The following is a 23,340-nucleotide window of genomic DNA, read 5'->3' on the forward strand; positions in this document are numbered from 1 at the left end:
CCAAGTTTATTATGATATCCAGGCACGCAGAGACATAATTGGTTAGAAAAATGATCAATTGGGAATAAACACAGGGTGAATGCCCAGAATCACTGAGAAAACCGCTGACAAGGTTGTAATTGGGGGCAAGAAATGCAAAAAGCGCAATAACGCACCAATGACAGTGATGAGATGGGACGGTATCTGCACTCTGATGGTAGAGACCTCTGCCGGTGAACTGGTGACGGGACTCCTGTGGATGTGACAGTATTTCACAGCTCACTGACGCGTCTATAATTAAATGCCCTGTTAAGCCGCACTCCAGCGCAACACTCGCCACAACAGTCAAACAGTGAATAGAGTCCACTTAATGAATAAACTTTTTAATGAGCTCTTGAGTTTCTCATGGAGCCATTGGCTGATAAACGATGTGCTTCGTTTTCTTGGTTCATGTCTTAACTGTGCTGCTCTTAATTTAAGCTGCCCGCAGTTTGTTCAGTGATTAATTGAAATGCTCTGCAAATGAGTGTGTGAATTACATCTATTTATAGAAGCTGACATGGGCGGCGCTATAGGGAGGGGCTAGCAGGTGCTTCAGCACCCCCAAGAAAGACCAAAGCACCCCGATAGCACCCCCAAAAATAATTTCTGGAAGCAATTATATTCAGGCTGTATTCTATTGAAGCCCTGAACCACACGGCGAAGAAAAAAGAAAAATGAAAACTTATCCTGTTATTTCGAGATATTGAGTCGTTTTTTCAACATAATATCTCGTTATTTTGACATAAGTCGTTATTTCGACATAATATCTCGTTATTTCGACATAATATCTGTTATTTCGACATAATAAGTCATTATTTCGTAAAATCAACCTAGGGTCCTTTGCACCATGACCTCGAGCCAAACAACCCCCAGAAGCCTTTTTTCCCTTGGATGAACATTATTAAAGTTAGAACATATTTAGAGATATCAGCCGAATGGCTTAGTGCAGGCGCTAACGGATCCTAGGATGTATCTCGTAAATTACCCCACTAATAATGCCCAGAATGGTACCAAACTTCTACAGTAGTACAAATAGGTTCTGTACTCATAAAACGAGGCATTGGAAAGTTTGTAAGTACATCAGGAGTTTATTTAAATAACACTTGCCTGACGACTCATGCTACTGCTAACCCGGACGTCGAGGTCACTTCCGTGATTTGGGAAAAGCCCGTAAAAGTCCTGGTAGAAAGCGATGCATTTTTTATAATTTTTTTCCGAAGTATTGACAACTTAGTGTTAACTAATAATTGTTGCAAACTGGTACTACCAACAAAATATTAGTGCATTCCTGGAACTGGTTGTCGTTACACTACATCCTTATGCATCGCTTAAGGCCAAGTTTTGCTAATTTATTAATAGTATATAAATAAATATATATATATATATATATATATATATATATATATATATATATATATATATATATATATATATATATATATATATTATTGCGCACCCCCTCAGCACCTGCCTCAAAAATTCTCTGGCGCCACCCCTGGAGTCTGATAGTGTCACACACACACACACACACACACACACACACACACACACACACACACACACACACACACAACCATGCTTCCCTTTTGCATTCTTTCCTATTCGAATACAGCATTTTTCATTAGAAACCTAATATTTGAGAATTGCCCATCAAGTCCACATATACTCCTATTTCCTATATGATTGGAAACCTTTTTTTTTTTCCTACAGAAATTAAGTGATGTTTGGCTTTATTTTGCATCAAAACCCTCATCCCTACTTGATTACTTCACCTGACGTCTGCTCCATCCATCCATCCATCCATCCATCCATCCATCCATCCATCCATCCAACCAACCATCTGTCCATCCATCCATCCATCCATCCATCCATCCATCCATCCATCCATCCATCCATCACTCCATCCATCTGTCCATCCATCCATCCATCCATCTGTCCATCCATCCATCCATCCATCCATCCATCCATCCATCCATCCATCCATCCATCCATCCATCCATCCATCCATTCAACCCTACATCCAACCATCCATCCATCCATCCATCCATCCATCCATCCATCCAACCATCTGTCCATCCATCCATCCATCCATTCAACCCTCCATCCAACCATCCATTCATCCGTCCATCTAGCCACCCATCCATCCATCCATCCATCCATCCATCCATTAACCTAGCAATGTGAAAGTTTACAGTGTAAAATCTTGACCACTCAGGATTAATTGGTAACCCATAAAGTATGAACGATGTGAAACAAGATGTCCCAGGGTTAAGTTACAGTAATGTAGGGTTAACAATTTCCACTGTGTAAAGCCCATTACCCTCACAATGATCACCAACACTTATATTTTGCTGTATTTGAACTGAAATTACCTCTCAATAGTAATCTCTTTTGTTTTAATCTATTTATTTAGCTTGTTGTCATATGATCTCAGGGAGAACAACAGAGCAGATGTTCAAGCCTGCAAACCCCAAACACACCTTCTTCTAATGTTCCTAAAATGCTGCGTAAGTACTCAGTGTGATTTCAAGCTCCTGCAGGAACTAGTACAAGTGCCATTCAGGATACACGTGTCCTCTGAGAAGAGCGCAGTTAGCAGGAGAGATTAAACACCGTATTGAGACAACTTGGACGGGGTATTCTCATTACTCTTTATCCTGTCATTTGTCATCCCGCTGGTGTTTCTGCAGATTGGCTGTCTGCTTCTTCCTTTTCCTTCTCTGTCGTCTTCTCCATGGCTCATTTGAATGATTAGAGGACAGAAGGATAAACCGTATGTTGCTATCTGTGTCCTGGCCCATTTAAAAGCACACAGTTGTATTTTCTTCAGATCAGTTATAGCAGACCTAGATAAAATCTGCAGACTTTTTTCTTTGCGTGTGTGTGTTTCAAGTCCTCTGAAGTTATTCAAAAACTTTATGTGAGGAACAGACTAAAACTGAAGACATCATTCACTGAAAATCGTCCTCTTTGAAGCTCTAAAATCTCATACACTGTTTGTTTGGTATTTGAGGCCAAACGCCCTTTTTGGTGCTAATGCTAATGTAATGCTAACTAATGCTTTAGTTAGACTATTACATATGGAGCTGATTGATGATGATGTTAATAATTATTAAAAAACAAAACAATGGTCTGGTTTCACAGACAGGGCTTAGATTAAGCCAAGATTCAATTAGGACATTGAAATAGCTTTTTATAAACATGCCGAAAAAGACGGCATCTTGTCTCATCTTGAGACAAAACAATGACACTGACATATTTTAAGATATCAGTCCAAGTTGCTTTCAGTTAAAATGGCTCAAACATGCATTTTAATCTGAGACTAGCTTAAACCTTGTCTGTGAAACCGGTGGAATATGTTCAGAAAATGTAAATCTGAAATGCAATTGGAGCTGGTTATTACAGTAGCTTCATTCTTACTGTGAATCTCTAGTGAAATGCCCTCTTTCATCATCAAGTTTGTCTTTGGAAATAGGAAAGTGATATAAAGCTGAGTTATCTTGTCCCATCTTTTACTATCGGCTCTGGGAAAATGGTTTCTCTGAACTGTTGTTACACCCGGTGCCTCCCATCAAAAATGTGTTGACGCTGAACAATTTGCTATTCACAAAATCAAGTAATGTGTGACCTCGTAAATACAGTGAGAGAAAAGGGAGGCTGGTTTACCGTCCGAAGAAGAAACCGCTTGATGTGGGAGTTTCACAACACTCAAGACAAATATGCACTGAGCAGACTTGGGCATAATATAATGTTTCTTATTTTTAAATGATTTCCTCACAACTATTTCCTTACAATTATAGACTATATATAATAAATATATAAGTAGACTGAATATATATATTATATACACAGTAAATTTACGCTCCACAAAGATGAATCTTCAGTGTCTACCCTCACATTTCCCAAGATATTGCTTAATGCCTTGAACAATGTGCCTGTGAGAACAACGTTCCTGAAGACCATAAACATAGCCATTTTTCTTCTTTCTCTGTGCGAAGCTGAAGTGCAGGGACTTAAATCCAATGAAGGGAGGAAAAAACGGGCCTGTGGTCGTGGGAGCCATTTGTAAAAATCCCCTGGATTTGAATGAATTCACATGGAATAAATGTTAGCGGTCATGGCAGGTCATTAATATAGTGCTGTGTTGTGATTTAATGAGGGAGCGGTGAAATGCCATGGGAGATGGCGGTGCTACGAGAGAATTTTTAATTTTGGTTAAACGCTGTGTGCTTCCAATAGTGCTTCTTTATTTCTCTTACGAATCCATAATCTTCAGGACTAGCCAACACGTTGCACCACTTTAGCAAACAAAGCCATTTTTTCTACATTTAAAGCATCCAAGCATTTATAAACCATAAGATGTAGATGCACAGGAACGTTTTGGAGCACCATACATGTTTACAATGATAGTTGGAGATTTTCGGAGACACAAGTGACCACTGGTGATGTGGCGCAAGAAAAGTTGGACAAAGTTTGATTTTAGGCAAATGAGAAGTGATATGATGTGGCAGGAGTGAAGACATTAGGGTATACAGTACGTGTAGTTGAATAGGCCTACGCATTCAAAAGTTTTTTTTAATGTTTTTTTTTGTGTTTTAATGCTAATTTGATCACAAATAAAAACAGTAATATTCAGAAATATTATTTAAGTGTTTTCTGTGTGACTGCTGTGACGCAAAGCTGAATTTCAGTCACATGATCCTTCAGAAATCATTCTAATATGATGATTTGATGCTCAAGAAACATTTTCTCATTACTATCAATGTTTTACAGTTATCTTTTGCAACATTATAAATGTCTTTACTGTCATATTTGATCAATTTAATGTAGCGTTGATGAACACAAAGTAATTTCTTTTTAAAAAAAGAAAAAAAGAAATGTACTGACCCCAAACTTTTGAATAAGACATAAGACAATATTTTTTAGCCTGTTTAAAAGCAATTTCTTTCTGTGTGTTTTCATACGTTTTGCGATCCTGCATTTAAAAAAAAAAAGTGCTGGATGGAAACCATTTCTTGCTACAGGTGAATATATTTTAAGTGGGTTTGATTCATGCTTATGTAATAATGCTACATCATTATGTTCACATGTTACACACAATTTCTACACACAAGAGTTTTTATTCTTAGCTTCAAGGCTGAATCCTTGTTAAAATGGAGTGGATTTTATATTGTTTGGAAAGCAGATTTATTTATATTCAAAAGTAATGACTATTTGTGAGTCTCTTTAATGGAACTGATGTCTTGAAGGTCAGTTAGGGTTTCTGGAAAGCAATTGTTTAGAGCAAACCATCAAGCTTTAAAAAGCATTCACTGCTCCAATTATACATATCCCTTGTTAGTTATTTCAAAAGAAAAGATTCTCTTTGAGTCCATTCCTTGCTTCCTTCCTTCCTTTTTTTGGAGGGCTGCTCATCCTTTCAAGTGGTCCTGTAAACACGGGCCAATTAACCGTTTTTCAGAAATGTTTCTAAATCTTTTAGGTGTGGGCAGCATGAAAGCTTTGCTCTTTCTCTGGCACCCACCTATAACATTTCCACATGGTGCTCTTTCTTTCTTTTTTACTCTCATTTTCGTCCTGCTTTGTCACTCCCCTTCTGAATGAAGGACGAACAGTCACTTGTTTTAGATGAAAATAAGTTTGTTTCTTTGCTCCACTAACCAAATGTTCCTTGAAATATGGAAATTCATTTTTGGTTATTTACCATTGGTAATACACACTTAGAAATAAAGGTTTTCATAGTGATGCTATAAAAGAATCATTATTGGTGCCCCAAAGAACCTTTCAGTCAACAGTTCTTAAAAGAAAACATTTTAGTTTTAGTTTAGTATGAAGAACACTTTAAAAATCTAAAGATATTTTTTCTACTATAAAGAACCTTTTGTTGAATGGAAAGATTCCATGGATGTAAAAGGTTCTTAATGGAACCATCAATGCCAGTAAAAAGCATTTATTTTTAAGAGTGAACCGTGGTACTCTGTGAAGAGGTTTGGGATCTCCACCTACATAAGGTATCGTAAGTTATTACATGTTTTAAGAAGATGGGATGCTTTTATGGTGCTTTTTTGGTCTTTTTTTGGGGGGGAGCATGACAGCTCAGTGTATCCGTAATTGTTTGGAAAAAGATGTCTAAAGATTGTTAGTAATTAATACAAATTATGCAAATAATGACTATTTTCTAGCCTGGGAAAATCCATACAAACTTCCGGCAAATTTAGATTTGCTCTGCAAGTAGTCCGGCAAAGAGCTCATTCAAGCCGATTTCTAATCCGTCCAAATCGAGGCACCAATCAGAAACGTTGGGGCGGGCTTTACACGATGACGATCGCTCTGATTGGTTTTAGGTCTATCCAATTGCACCCAGAGGCATTTGAGCGACGTCCGTTGGTGACGCCCCTTTGGAAATGAGTTATTAATGAAGCTTTGCCAGACCATAACTCAGTTACTACTGAGTACCACTGGGTGAACTCCAAATAATGGGGAAGCTGCTGCTGTAGGGTTAAGCACAATCTTGATTTTAGCCAAAACTGATAAATCTATAATTTGCCATGTTCCCTTTATGAACCATTATCAATAAAGCTGACATATCAGGAACCTCTTTGGGATGTGTCTTTTACATATGAAAGTGTTTTTGGCCATCTTTGTGATGACACAAGTTGCGGCTTTACCACTATGCCTTAGCATTTTGATTGCTAAATATGGCGGATATGGCGGCTGTCTAAATAAAAATGTATTAAATAAAAATCAGGGGGATATATATTCGATTAAATATATATATCAAAGGTTCACAAGAAGATTTTGTTGGTAATATGAAATTAAACAACATTGAGCAAATAAAAGGCTAATTAAAATAAACCCATTTAAATGTTCTACAGCATGTGTCTTTTACAGTAGTTGGGCAAAATTGGGCATATAGTTCTTACATCTGCCCAAAAGGACGATCAATCCTCATAGCTGAAGGGAGGATGAGGTAAACGGCTTCATAACTCTGTATTTGTTAAGGCTTCACACCCTCATATTGATATCCATCTGTCTTGTGTTATAATTCACCAAGCAGAAAGGCATTTGAAACATAGCCAATATGTTTTGAAGCTCACTACTGATTTTCACAAGCAAATTTGTTGAAATCCTCTCAACGGTTTATTCATGTGATATGCTCCTGTATTGATGTTTCACTTAGATCAGAGATCTCATTATATATTTCCAGCACGCAGAACTGGGACCCATCATCACCTCTCTGAACTTTATTAGAGCGATTCCCTGTGGTGCTGTGCAGTTGGCCGCTGACATTCAGTGATTTTACAATACAAAGAACAATTCCTTTGGTGGACTTCCATATATATACATGTATGTGCATGTGTTCTTATAAATATATGTATGCAGGGTGATATAGTGTGACAGTAAGTCTATATAATATATTATGCAGCATTACAAAGCTCAGTGTCTTCACAGTAACTCATAGGCATACACATACTGGCTTGATTTGTGGCATCAAGAGAAGCCCATGTATCTACTCCTGGGCTTCAGGCATTGGTTTTCTTAAATTAAATCTCAAACTCTTGATTCATGGTTCCAGTCTGGCCTGCCCTGTGTTTCTATTACATTTTATTTTGTCCCCAGTTCAAACATAATGCATAACCAATGGGCATTTTGACAGGCCATAAAGAAATCAGGCAGTATAACATAGTGTGGTTCCTATAACTTTCTTCCTGTTTCTATTTATCTCTATGTCTCTCTGGGAATCTTAATAAGAGCTGGTGAAGATACTTGAACTGAATCTCCAGACAATCATTCGTTAATGGTTTTTGGATGTCTGCATTCTTGTAATAGTTTTTTTCTCCTGCGCCGCTACTGAATCAACAGCACCAAAGATTTTTTTTAATCTATAATTGTTGTGAGTTTACAGTCTGAATTGAATGTGAAGACAATAGATAAACAACTTCAACAGCACACAGCCTGTGTAGTGATTTCATTCCACTCCTCTCATCTTCCCAGTGTTTCTCTCTTTCCGTTCACATTATCGATCCTCTCCTCTTTGAAACATATTTTCCTTCTCCGTGTGCGTTTAATGGTTGCAGCGCGTATGGTTCAGACTCCTCATCTAAATGAATCAGGGAGGAGGAAAGGAGGAGACTCAAATCGGCTCCAGGATTGGCAAAAACTCTGCATTTCCTCCAATGCTCAGGCGGCTGAGGTTAACACAAAAATGGAGACTAGTTTATTAACTTTAAAATAGAAACTAGTTAAAAACTGGTTTAAGTAGAACATTATCAGGTGAATTGAACATAAAAAAATCTGTTATTTTAAAATATATTTGAGTTTATTTACATATATACTGTACATATATATATAATTAAAATATTAAAACAAATTCATAAATTATATTATTATATATGTGTGTGTGTGTGTGTGTGTGTGTGTGTATAGGCTACAATAATATACAATATTAATGTATATGATTGTATTATATATATATACATATATATATATATATATATATATATATATATATATATATATATATATATATATTAGTGGTGGGCCGTTATCGGCGTTAACGTGCTGCGTTAACGCGAGACTCTTATCGCGCGATAAAAAAAATATCGCCGTTAATCTATTCTCCAAGTTGGGTTGGGAGATGATGACGCAATCTACCCGCGGCCGCGAGGTAAACCCGGCTGCAACGCATATTCGTCGTCATCTTAAGTAAACACGGCTGAAAGTGAAAGCTGGTGAAAAAGATCGGTGCAACATCCATTATTTGGACTTGGTTCGGGTTTAAGCCGTCAGACGAGCAGCAGCAAAGAGTGTGTGGGGTAACAGTTCGGTAAGTTAACACACGACTAATCCGTTCTACCACCTCAAATTCAAAACGAAACATGATATCACTGAATACCAGCGCGCGCGTATTATTCCCATTCCAATATATCTTAGTGCAGGGCCGGATCTACCATATGGGCAATCTGGGCACGTGCCCAGGGGCACGTGTTTAAAAGCAATTGTTTAAAAGCAGGGGCACCATTGTTTAAAAGCAATTGTTAAAATTGCTTTTAAACAATTCATGTGCGACAAGACAAAAGTCTGACTGTGACACACACACACACACACAGACACAGAAAGACGCGCGCGCGCCAGTATCGTGCGCACAGACAGCACTCCAGAATACAGTTATCTTTCGTGCTTGAACTTACAATAACACACATTATGCCAAAATGTCCGTTTTGTCGAGTATCTTCATAACATAAGAGCTGTCTTATGATGAACGTCAAGAGTTGTGAAAGAATGAGGCGCGTGCGAGAGCCGCGTCTCCGTCAGCTGGTCTTAAAGAGACAGCAGCCAATAAAGCTTTCTGTCAGTAAAGTTAATCAAAGAACAAAAAGAACAGAGAAAATGACTCACTGCTGTTGACTAAAGTTTTTTTTTTTTTTTTTTTTTGCTATAATAAGGATTAGTCTATATTTAATTTATAATTTATGCAGTGCAGTTTGACAATTTCGGTATATGTCCTAGGTCTACCTGTTTGACAGGCACAGGTAAATATGACATTTATTTTTAACTCTTGTATTATTGAGACAAATAACAATATTGAATTTATTTTAATTTGAAAACACAGTGCATTTAGTTGTTGTTTCTAGTTTGAGTTGAGAAATGGGCTACAAATTTCAGCATTATCACTAATCTGTGTGTGCATTTTACTTGAGAAATAAGCAAGTTAACTCATGAAACCATTTGTTTACTATATCGCAATCGCATATCGCAATATTGACCTCAATAATCACAATATGACATTTTCCCCAAATCGTGCAGCCATACTTTTCAGAAAAATGTATTTCGTATCATTGTCTTGTGAACTAGTCATTCAGCTTTTGATCAATAGTGATTGGCATGTTAAATCCCACACCTGGTGTGTGTTCCTTTGGAGGGTGTGGTTGTCAGGTAGGGGAGGGGGCCCATGAGCTTCAGTGCCCAGGGGCCCCTGGGGGTACTAATCCAGCCTTGCTTAGTGGTGTAGCACATCATCTCGATTTTAAGAATCGTTGTTGTGTTTCTTTTTAACTGAAAAGACATCAGTTAGACAATATTCTAATTTTAAATTTGGGGTTTCATAAGCTCCAAGCCATAATAAACATTAGACCTACTTAAGTCTCTGCAGCTAGTGTACTTAAATTTTATTTATCTGCAAAATTATGTTGTATACTTACAGTTTTGCACAATATATGTTCTCAAAACTACATACACCCTTTAAAAAAAATATACATTTAGCAGTTGTTTAGCATGGGTCTGTGTAATCTGTTCTGAAATGGTTTTATTATAATATACTGTAAATCGTTATCGCAAGAGGCTGCAATGTATATCACAATATAGATTTTAGGCCATATCGCCCATCCCTAATTGATAGCCTATAGTAGTTGATAATAACATAGGCCTACCTAATGTTGCCTATGGACGGTAACAGTACAGTAGTAACCTTTTACAGTCTATGAGTAGAACAGCTTTCTCAAGCAGTTTGTGATGCATTTTGGAAACAGGAGATGAGCCCCTGGTCTAATGCGCCACCTGGCTTGAGAAACCCGTTCTCAAAGACTTACTTTTATAGTCATTATTTGGGTAGCACACATATTCTGAATGCCTTCGGCAGAATTCAAATGAGCCATTTTAATCTAGATTAATCTAGATTAATTTCAAAATTAATCTAGATTAATCTAGATTAAAAAAATTAATCTATGCCCACCTCTAATATATATATGTGACCCTGGATCACAAAACCAGTCTTATGTTGCACGGGTATATTTGTGGCAATAGCCAACACAACATTGTATGGGTCAAAATTATAGATTTTCCTTTTATGCCAAAAATCATTAGGATATTAAGTAAAGATCATGTTCCATGAAGATATTTTGTAAATTTCCCACCTTAAATATATAAAACATTTATTTTTGTGAATGGATGCAGCACAATCGCCAATAGAAATGGACAACTTTAAAGGTGATTTTCTCAATATTTTGATTTTTCTGTACCCTCAGATTCCAGATTTTCAAATAGTTGTATCTCGGCCAAATATTGTCCTATCCTAACAAACCATACATCAATGGAAAGATTATGTATTCAGCTTTCAGATGATGTGTAAATCTCAATTTAAAAAAAATTACCCATAAGACTGGTTTTGTGGTCCAGGGTCACATATATAACATTTGTTTTATATAGAAATGTATATTATTTTATAAATGTAAATATAACATTTAATTATGATCTAATTAATAATAGACACTTAATTAAAAATATATTAAAATTAATAAATCAAAACAATTATAATGTCAAATACACAAATAACGTAATTCTGTTACATGATCTAATTAATCATAAAAAAATTAAAAGAATTATATAACAAATTAAAACAATTATAATGTAATATAATAAATTATACTATAAATATAATTATAATATTAAAGTATATATAATGTATTTTTGTTTTGTTTTGGGCAGTATTGGAACATATGCGTGTGTTTTGTAGTTGGGATACAAAAAAGGTAAAGTCATTTCACTCTCAGTATATTCACAATAAACATGTCTCATGCCTCGTCCATCACCTTGAATGGATGTGTTTTTTTTACTCGCCACAGTGCATTGTGGGATTGCTTTCTCCTGATACGACCAAATTAGTTGTTTTAGAAGGCAGCAAACACACCTTTTTAGAACAGCTTTTGATGCCGTAATAACACGTTGCCTATGTAGGAAGCTCACTGGCTATAGAACAGAGCCCTTGTGCATTTGTCAGGTAAAACAGCACTGACACATTGATCTGCCACTTTACAGCCACAATGATGGGCAATTCATTACTGTGCTGCGTTTGGATATTAAACATCAGAGAATCAGTGAATCTCTGGCTGTTTATTCGGTTAATACTATCTGATTTACTTCATTACCCACTGACTTCAGTGTGAAAGAGTGTGTGTCTGCTGGGTAATTGTTTAACCTCATGAATAAGTTAAGCCCTGCTATTGATGATGTTGAAAATGTCGTGCTGCAGTCAGACTGTTTCGAGAGCTCTGCTACATATCGGTATTTTGTAGTATATTTTAGTCTTTAATGAGCAGCATTCTCCATTTGAGTAATATATTAGCGTGTGGTCAATAACAGCATCAGTCCTGTAATGAATAGTGCTGTTATGGTGAGCATAGGGGGAATACAATTGATCATCTTGTTTTATACGCCCTATATGGTGTTATTGATTAACCGTAGCTTCTGTAGTTTTCATTCTTCTCACATTGTGTGTGTGTGTGTGTGTGTGTGTGTGTGTGTGTGTGTGTGTGTGTGTGTGTGTGTGTGTGTGTGTTAAGCTCATCAGATCATAACTGGCCACTTTCAGATGCATGTTTTTAATTGTTATAAATGGGAGAGTTGTATTGCTGTGCAAATACTGATTCTACTTGCTAAAAGCTTCATTTGCTCACCCTCATGTTGTCTTTTACACAAAAGGTAAATTTTTCAAGCCATAGCTCTTCTCAGAGGGTTCATGATAAAAGTAGTGATATCTGATTAGCAAATGAATCATTTATAATCTTTTCAGTGAATCAGTTGATCCAATTCACCTGAATGATTCGTTCACTGAATCAGACGGTTCTCAGTTTCAACCCATTGACTCCATGATCTGATTGGTGCAGGAGAGGAAGATTTTCAGCGAATAACAACTTACTTTTAGTCTGTTCATCACACAGATCTATTGTATGACTTGAAATATCGCACAAGGATCATATGGGTCACTTTTATGACCATTTTAGTCTAGACTAGTTGAGACTTCAGGACTGCGTTGTCATCGTGTCCAGGCGCAGGTCCTTCATCAGATCTGGATACCGCTTGGATCCGGCGGACTACGGTAAACCTCGGGATAAACAGAGTGACTAATATTAGCCTAGATGCCATTCTTTTCTTGATGTAACGAGTACATCAGGATTTATGGGAAGTGTTCCCGGTTCCGGCTGACCAAATCTGCAGCCAAACATTGAATTATAGAAGTCTATAATGTGTTATGCATATGCTAGGTCAAAGAGATATGTTTTTAGTCTAGCTTTGAACTGACAGAGTGTGTCTGCTTCCCGGACAATGTTAGGAAGATTGTTCCAAAGTTTTGGTGCTAAATAGGAAAAGGATATACCGCCAGCAGCCGATTTTGATATTCTAGGTATTATCAACTGGACGGAATTTTGAGATCGCAATAGACGTGAAGGACTATAATACGTTAAGAGCTCGCTCAAGTACTGAAGATCAATCAACCAACCAACCAATCAATCAATCAATCAACCAATCAGTCAGTCAATAAATTAATCAACCAAACAATCATCCGGTGTCAATCTGTTATGATGCCTGACATTCATAAAAAACAAAAACAAACTACAAGTGCATTTGACTCCATTCAGTGTTGAAGACAACAGACTGGATTTGAATTTGTTGTTGAAATTAAATGGTCCAAACGAGCAGTTAGCGTATAACTGTAGATAATATCCACTGGTAAAGTGGGCAAACAGGTGAGAAGTGAAAGCTAGCATCATTTCTCATCCTCTCCTCTCACAAACCCTCATCTGAAGAGAAGGCTGATCTTCAGCGGCTGAGCTCTGCTCTTCAGCCAGACTCGTGAGGTGAGGTGATGTACAAACTCTCTGGAGCACCAAAACACTACTTCTGTCATAAAACTAAATGGTTTTTTATTTCTATAAAGCTGCAGGAACATGATGGGACTCTCCATGTGAGCTGGTAATGGGCAGCGGAAGTGGGAGAAATGAAATCGGTCCTGGCTAGTGCAACTTGAAGTCTAAGAAAGGGAACTGTATCTTTATGTCTAAGTTTTTCTCAAATTTTTCATAATCGACTATTATATTGGTTGATTGAATGACTGGATGAGTAAGCAATCTAGAGGAAGCCTTACAAAATAACGCTGGATCAGGTTCATGTCCACCGCACACAGATCAGGCTCTGAAGATCAGAATCGGAAAGCTTTTATCGCACAAAATGATCAAAACAGAGCCAATTCAGACGGTAATTGTCTTGAAATGTATTGTTGAAAATGATACATTTGTCACACAGGGTGTTTCTGATAGTTGTAGCAATGAGGCTTTAAAGTAAAAACCAAAAAAATAATAAATACATATATATTTTAAATAAAAAATATAAAAATACATGGAATTAAATAAAATTAAAATGAAAAACATCTTCGCTTGAATGAAAACAAATTTATAAGTAAATAAGTAAATTTTAAATAAATAAAAAATAAATATGAAAAATTATACTAAATAAATATTAAAATTAATACATTTAAATAAAACAAATTATTTATTAAATAATTAAATTAAATTAAAAAAATTAAAAAAATTAAATGGAATCAAATTAAAACTAACTAACTAAATAAATAAATGGGGGAGATTTAAGATAAACTAGTCATCCTCACTAATCCCTTTGTTGGTTCTTTGCTGCTGACATTTTCTCTTCTCAAAATGACACCAGCTAAAGCAACCGAGGACAACAATGCAAAGAGAGATAGAGAGAAACTCTTCCGGGAGGGAAGGTGTTTTTGTAGTAATGGAAGAGCCATCCTGCTTCTTTTTCAATCAGAGTCGAGTACACTGTTGTCCACGCTCCTTTCCTCTCCGAGCACTCCTCGATTCCCCGTGGTCTGAGGGAAAATCCAATTACTTTTCAAACAACCCCAGAGGCACCAAATGGTACTCTGTCTCTGCCAATTATCTGGCGCTCCTCAGCGACAGACACCAAGTGTTCGCGCCATTCAACAGGTCCGCTGGCAAAAAAAACCTTATTTAAAGATGATTTGATATGATTGTACTGGGAGGTGAGGGAACGTTTTGTCCACGACTGGAAGAGTTCAACACATATTTAAGAAAAGAAAAACAAAACAAGTTTCTCTCCCATGAAATAAGAAGTTTATCTCTCCTGATGTTGGTTGTGAATTGAAGTCAACATGAAATTCTGACATTTCAGAGTGAAACAGTATAGTGCAAAAACAAAAGTATTAATTCGTTACATATATATCCCATACAAGTCCCCCTGTGATGAAAATCAAGCTTTTAATGTTGTGTATATGTCTATGTGGAGTTTTTAATATGCTTTAAGACAAACCATGTGCAAATTCATAAGTCGACACCATTGCTGAGTATTTAATTTCTCCTTAAAGGTGCATTGCGCAATATTTCATGTTAAAAATACCAGTTTTTCTAACCCATACATGCTTAAACAATTGCCTGATGGGCTGAATGAGCCCTTCTCTGATCACTGCGATTGCCTCTATAATCCTGTACAGTAAAATAAATAAGAGGGATTCGGGACGGAATTTGAGACTGGGCGTGACGTCATGCCAACCCGATCTCACGGGAAAACGTACAAATTCTACGAGGTGGCTTATTCGTACGAATTCATACGACCTGACTCGTACGAATTAGTAAGATTTTTGCAAAATCATACATATTTTACGAATTTGCCAATTCGTATGAATTCATACGAATGACCTACCCCTGACCCCGCCCCTAAACCTACCCATCACGTGGGTTTAGACAAATCGTACAAATTCGTACGAGTGAGGTCGTACGAATTAGTACGAATTAGCCAACTTTTTATCATTCGTACGAATTCGTACGAATTGGTCGTGAGATAGCGTTGGTCATGCGTGTTCACGGCACGCTCACCTGGCTATGTCTGGCAGGTTTGTGTATTCGCCGCTATTCTCCGTATCAGCGAAGACAACTCGAGCGACAAAACTTTAGTCAACTTTTGTCAAAGAGACCGGCTTGTAGTTCATTCCAAACCCCAACGCAAACTCCACGTAAGACAAAGAAAAGAAAACTTTTGTCTAGTGCCACCAAAAGGGCCAAATTGGAGTCAGACAGGCGTCGGAATAAGACGAGAGTCAACATCGGGAAGGCTTTCAACAAATGGAGAGATCTCCGGTCTGCTCTAGGGCTCAAACGGGATCCTCAGTTGGCTAAATGTATTTTTGCTAGGTATTGTGTTGTATTATTGGGTGAAGTGCGATACGGGGCGAATCCAATGTAAAATGCTAGAGTTATCAGCTGGGGAGCACGCGGTTCGCGCGCAAATCGTTCATGTGTGTATGTAACGGTAGGGTGATTAAATGTATACGGTTGAATTTATATAAATTGCCCTGTTTAGTTAAAGGTCGATGTATGATCTGTGTTGTCACATGTGTTTTATGTGCACTGTAAAAAATTTAACGTAAAATCAACAGTAACTTACTGGCAACAAATATCCAGCAAGCTTCAGTATTTTATTCCACGGTAAAATTACTGTAAATCTGACAACAGTACTTCACAGCATTCCGTATAATAACTTACAGCATTTTTATACTGTAAAATTAATTACAGTGCTTGTTTTTGCACTGTATTTTAAAATACTGTAAAGTTACTATGCAGTATAATTGATTATGGTATTTTTATATACACAACATATAACCAACTACAATCTGTTACACACTTAAAAAAAGAATGAAAGCTAAAGTTGTGTATGCAAAAAATATTTCACACAGTTACATTACTGATTTTTAGATGTTACGTCAATTATGACAACACACAGAAGTCAGTTTAAAATTCTTTATTAAAATTTAATTCATTAAACTAGAAACACTTCAGACTTGGCAGGGCCAAGCAAAGAGCAAAACTCATCCTCAGCACGCTGCAATCTCGAACAACTGTACACGCTGAAAGAAATGAACAACATATTCAACACTGCACAGACGTACACAGAGAGATTACTTTTATGAATTTTAGTGCATTATTCAATAACTGAAAATGACTTACCTCTGTTTTTAATGAAGGAGTAAAACTCATCCTCAGCACACTGCAATCTCGAACAACTGTACATGCTGAAAGAAATGAAAAACATATTCAACACTGCACAGACGTACACAGAGAGATTACTTTTATGAATTTTAGTGCATTATTCAATAACTGAAAATGACTTACCTCTGTTTTTAATGAAGGAGTAAAACTCATCCTCAGCACACTGCAATCTCGAACAACTGTACATGCTGAAAGAAATGAAAAACATATTCAACACTGCATAGACGTACACAGAGAGATTACTTATGAATTTTAGTGCCTTATTCAATAACTGAAAATGACTTACCTCTGTTTTTAATGGAGCAAAACTCATCCTCAGCACACTGCAATCTCGAACAACTGTACATGCTGAAAGAAATGAAAAACATATTCAACACTGCATAGACGTACACAGAGAGATTACTTATTTGAATTTTAGTGCCTTATTCAATAACTGAAATGCCGAGTCGCGAGAATTCATTGGGCGGGACTTTCTCTGCCTGTGTATTCACTTTAAATGTGCATCGTACTGACGTTATAAAATGTATAATATGACTAATAACACTGTGGTTGTCCATTCAATTAGTGTAGAACATAACTTACCGGTAGGGTTATGTTATAACGTTATATGTTAACATGTTGTATGAGGCCTCGATCGCGACAGGCAACACACACACACACACAGTGTAACGTTAACGTTAAGTTACACACAAGTGTTCAGAAACAAGAACATTTCGATTACTTTGTTCTAAACTTGAAAATAATAACTGACATTAACATCAAACCTTGTGATAACTAGTATTTGGCTAACGTTAACTGGCTAGAATGTTCGCGTTAAAAAGCTAACGTTACCTTAACTTTACCTTTCAAACTCACCACGATTAGGATACTTAACAGTTAATGGTAAAACGAATATCTTCACATTTGTAGTGGTGGAACATTTAGAAATACAAATTTTTAAGATTTTGAATACAATTTTACATCTTACCTGGCTAGTTCTTGCTGGTTCTGCGTGCTCCGTCCTCGAAGTCAGTCAGGATGAAATGGAAAATTCGAGTTTGACGGCTGACGGTTAGATGATTGGTTGCCAGGTGTATATCCCGTGCGATTCGCTCTTTATGTAATTAAGTGTGTAAATCTAAAGCAAAATAATAATAATAATAATAAATCATGGAAATCGATTTCTATCTATTTTATATTGCCTATATTATTGATCACTGGATGGGACTACATCTCCCATTCAAACATTTTAGGCTATAACCTTTGAGATTAGTTGGATTTGTGACCAAATCTGGCAACCATAAAGAAAAAAAAGAAGAAAAAACACTCAAGCAAACTTAAACTTTTTTTTAACTATATTCTAAATGCCTTAATATATGGGTTACCTTATGAAACGATGTATTATAAAATTCCTAAGCTGAAATAACCTCAATAAACCAAAAAATGTCCTCTGTCGGGCTTGTCTGTTGGAATATACTGTCATCAATTTAACAGGAGTATAAGAATTACTGTAATTATTTTCTTCCCCCCACCAAAGAAAAGCATAAATTGACAGCAACTTTCCTGTAAATAGTTATACGGTGACAAAGCTGGAAATACAGCAAAAATAATGTAAAAGCTATAAAATTGACAGCAACTTACTGTAAACTGTTTCTACAGTAAACTTTCACTGAAAATACAGCAATAATACTGTGAAAACAACAGAAATCATTTACAGTGTGAGATTGGGGCTTGTGAATATAGAGAGTGTCGCTGTTTTAGGATGCGCACTACTTTAAGTGCACTCATTTATTCACGGTGAACTTGGGATGCGTTGATTTAAAGGGGAAGTACATACGAGCTCATGCACTTGTGTATAACATTATATAAATAAGAGAGCTCATGCATTGTTGAGTGTAATAATTGTTCATTTATTGCCACAATTCATTCTAAGTAAAAACTCTGGATATGAAGCATCTCGTCTGACTGTTTATTGATAAACGTGCTCCCTTACAGGAGTGCTACATAAAAAGTTTATCAGTTGCTCGTGCAAGCGTGCGTGTGCGTGTGGTCCATGAGCGTGCACACCTCTGGTTGCAGTTTCGCTTGTCGCCAGAGGGGGCATAGTTCTGCAAAAACTCAGAGACTTGCGCATTGCACCTTTAAAACTGCAGTGAACCAAAAACACGGTTTGAAATCGCTGGTGTTTCTGACGTCACAAACTACCTTGTAACCAATCAGATCAACGTGTGATCGTCAACGAGTGGATCTCTGAGCTGCTGTGAGTGAGCGGAGGTGGGGCTAATTTGCATATTCATAGAAGCGTGTATACTAAATGAGGCCAGGGTGTAGAGTTACAATCAAGAATTGTTTTTCAAGGAAAAAACTTTAAATATGTCATTTTGGTGATCAAAGGTGAGTTTTAAGGGACAAAATGATTGACTACAGGGGTGCATGAAAAACACTCTCTTTTTCCCTTTTTTCTCTGAAGCACAGCAACTCTATATAAAACAACATCATATTCTATGCGCAAACACCCCGTGGTTCATGTTTCTTCCCCCTCACTGCTTTCTCTTTTGATCTTGAACCAGCGGGGACTCATTCTGCACTGTCATGTTTGCTCTTGTCCTCTAGAGCGCCCTCTAGTGGTTATTTGTACATGGCTATGTGTTTTTCCCAGGGAAATGCAGAGGTCTGTGGAAGGAGGCTGAGAAACAGTTCATCTGCTATTACTGCAGCGATCACAGCAGTTCACGAGTCTCACCCTGTGAGTGAAGAATTTACATGTCCTGAGCGACAAGACTTCTGACATGAGGGCTGTATGTGCTTTTTGCGTGATCATGGCCATCGAAGAACCAAATAACTGGTGTCAGTCTGAAAATTCCCTCATGCATTGAAAGTTCCCACTTCAAATAATGAAGCCCAGCGGCGGATTGGCAGGCGAGTGTGTTTTTATTGACCGTAGAGTGTTGACTGTTCTGTTGGGAAGGTCAGTGCTAACACACCAGAGTTGTATATTACCTGCAATGTTTTGTTTCCTTCCTTCTGACCTCTGACCCCATAAATCTGAGTGAGCTGGGATACCTATGGTCACACTGGCTAAGTGATTGATTGTTAGGTTGAAAGCCCTTCCTTTACACAGCCTTTCTGAGCTGTTTGTTATTCAGCCTGTCTCTCTGAAGGGGAGCTGGCAGTCTCGGGTCAGTGCAGAGAAGACGCAGCGTGCCACACACACACTACACACACACACACAATTTCATTTGACAGTTTACATGTTTCTCTTCAATTATGGGTGTTTTTGAAACTGTGCACTTCTAGAGAATGGAATCTTAAAACACTTTTCAGTCTTAAAACACAGTTCGCACTCTCACTAGTTTAGTTTGTCCACTAACAAAATCCAACGTACTGTATATTTATCACAGAGTATTTTTGTGTTTCTTTCTAAATACACTCATAATTAAATATTTTCTCACTTTTAGCATAATTTGAAACAATAACAGCTTGATTGGTAAATGATGCATGATACAAATATTCTGTTTTCAAGTTCTGATTTATATATGGTTTTTATTTTCTTTGATCCTTCACACATCGGGCTTCATATTTTATCTCAAGCTTTTTACTGGCACTGTTGAATCATTGACAAGGAAAGTACACAAGAATTTACACTAAAATAGTATTATCATAGTTTTAAACAATAGTAATAATTGATATTTTTATGTTGGATATATTTGCATATAAAATAATAAATTATTATAAATTATGTATTATAAATGTATATAAGTTAGGTCTGTCATATCGATTAATTGCGTATATATGGATGCATATATACCGTATATACATATATACACATACATATATACTGACACACATATGTAATATATATATATATATGCGCGCACACACACACACACACACACACACACACACACACACACACACACACACACATATTATATATACAAACTGATGCGATTAATCGATTTGACAGCACTAATATAAATAAATGTATTATATATTACAACATATAAATATTGAGTTTATTATACATTTTTATTTTTATTAATATTTATCTATTGAAAATCTGGGTTTTTATAAATAATAATAATAATGAGTATTATTAATATTATTCATTTTTATAATGGGTAAATTTTTATATGGAATAATAGATATTTGTATTTAATTTATCATTGAAAATCTTGGTATCGAACTAAAATTATAAAATAATAATAAATAATAATTCATATTTTTATGATGGATGTATTCATTTATAAAGTAATAAATATTTGAATCAATGTATTTTAAATGGGTCTCAAACAAGGGCAGTAAAATCTAAAATATACTGAAATATAAATATGAATGATGAAGGCATGGTGAAAAGCTTCAAACGCCATTTTAATGTGACCTTCATTACAAAAAGAAATAACAATCAACCCCTTGGAGATAAAAGTGCCCAGAATTGAAGACATTTCCAACAATGTATTTATGAATGAATTAGCATAAATTGTTTCTGCTCTTGTTTCATGAATGAGGCTCAAATATTCAGTGAACCGCTCCGACCGATGACCGGTTTTGTGGATCAGCTAAAAATCGAAAAGGTCCAATCGTTTTTCATCATTAAATCAAACCATCAGTTGAAGGTGTGCAGTAAAACAGATATAATGTCTTTGAACCCACATTTTCACCTTGGCCTCGATTCAAAGATCCTCTCTGTTCTCCTTATCACAGTCATCTGGATATCGATCTCTTGACAGCATCTCCACTGAATCCTGTCCCGGCTGCCAGCAGTCACAACTCTCATTTCATGAACCGATCATTTCCTATGCTTTATTATAGGCCTATACTCAGAACAAACAGCTGTGATTGTCACTATATGCAGACGTCCACTGGACGAGATCCTCCTCCTCGAGTGCCTCTTTATTCCTAATGCATGCAACTTTTTAAAACGCACCTTTTGAGGTGAAAGTTTCCCGCATGTGACAGTATATTTAGAGTGCATTGCATACGTGTGTTTGTGTGGCAGCAGATGATACACTGGATTTCTGAAAGCCCTCAGGATCAGCTAGACAGCATTGTGCTGGGTGTTTGTAAGGCAATTACAGATGACTCGAAGAGCGTGCTGACTCGGGTGTCTGCACTTTATCTGTGAAATTTCTCCTTCCTATCCGATAATCATCTGTTGTTTGCTTTAGCTGGAGGAAAGCACAGTTATCTTAGGTGACAGCACACACACACAGTATGATTTATTAGCTGTTGTCTTTATAGGGATAGAAATAGTGTTCAAACACAATGTATATGTAGTTTATATATGTATACACATTCAATATATATATATCAAAACAGCAGGTAATTTGTTGCACAATATCATCGATGTTTTGCTAATTTTAACTACATGCCATCTCTTTTCAAAACCCCGCCCTCCCAAGACATGTCAGCCAACCAGAATGCCTTAAAGTGACTGATAAGCAGAGACTGTTTCTGATTGGTTAAAGTTCAAGCCACACTGAACATCATGTTGTTCAATACACTGGTTTGTGTATTAATTGAATCTAGGTTTGTCACAAAGAGATTTCTTGCTTAGATTAACATAATTATAATTAAATAAACAGTGCTCTTAAGGATAAAATAAAAATATATTTAATTCAACTTTAATTCCTGTTTTTTAAGCCATTGAAACTTTAAATCACCTTGTCTTAAGTTAATGATTAAACAGCAGCATAAAGGTGTTGTCATGCTAAATTAGAAGCATGCAAAATTTATTATTTTCTCCCTGTTTATCTCTGATTACAACAGGGTTTGACAATGTGCCAGAGTGGATAATATTGCTTAAAGCACATTTTAAATGATTTTTTATATCTTGATGTCTAAAATATGTTGCATGGTGTAAAAAGCTCCTTTATCTGATTTACATGATTTTTCCCATCCATCCATCCATCCATCCATCCATCCATCCATCCATCCATCCATCCATCCATCCGTCCATCTGTCCATCTGTCCATCTGTCCATCCATCCATCCATCCATCATCCATCCATCCATCCATCCATCTGTCCATCCATCCATCCGTCCGTCCATCCATCCATCCATCCGTCCATCCATCCATGCGTCCGTCCATCGCATCCATCCATCCATCCATCCGTCCATCCGTCCATCCATCCATCCGTCCGTCCGTCCATCCATCCATCCATCCATCCATCCATCCATCCATCCATCCATCCATTCATCCGTCCATTCATCCATCCATCCATCCATCTATCCATCATCCGCCCATCTGTCCATCCATCCATCCATCCATCCATCCATCCATCCATCCATCCATCCATTCATCCGTCCATTCATCCATTCATCCATCTATCCATCATCCGCCCATCTGTCCATCCATCCATCCATTCATCCGTCCATCCATCATCCATCCATCCATCTGTGAAATATCTTCTCCACTTACTGTAACTTTGTAGTCTGTTTTCTTTGTATCGAGCAAAGAGATCAACCTGTAACATTTAGAT

The 23,340-nt window shown here is 36.9% G+C and overlaps 1 long non-coding RNA gene across 1 annotated transcript; it reads right to left on the reverse strand.

Moving 5' to 3' along the window:
- Nucleotides 1-16,240: 16,240 nt before the first annotated feature.
- On the reverse strand, nucleotides 16,241-18,579 carry LOC309494851. The gene is made up of 4 exons (XR_014204452.1): nucleotides 17,848-18,579; nucleotides 17,167-17,228; nucleotides 16,839-16,903; nucleotides 16,241-16,738 (listed from the first exon to the last, which is right to left on the reverse strand). It is a non-coding gene; the product is annotated as an uncharacterized lncRNA (long non-coding RNA).
- Between the last annotated feature and the right edge of the window lie 4,761 nt (nucleotides 18,580-23,340).

This window comes from Leuciscus leuciscus (assembly GCF_965113295.1).
Source record: "Leuciscus leuciscus genome assembly, chromosome: 3".
In the NCBI taxonomy this organism is placed as follows: domain Eukaryota; kingdom Metazoa; phylum Chordata; class Actinopteri; order Cypriniformes; family Leuciscidae; genus Leuciscus; species Leuciscus leuciscus.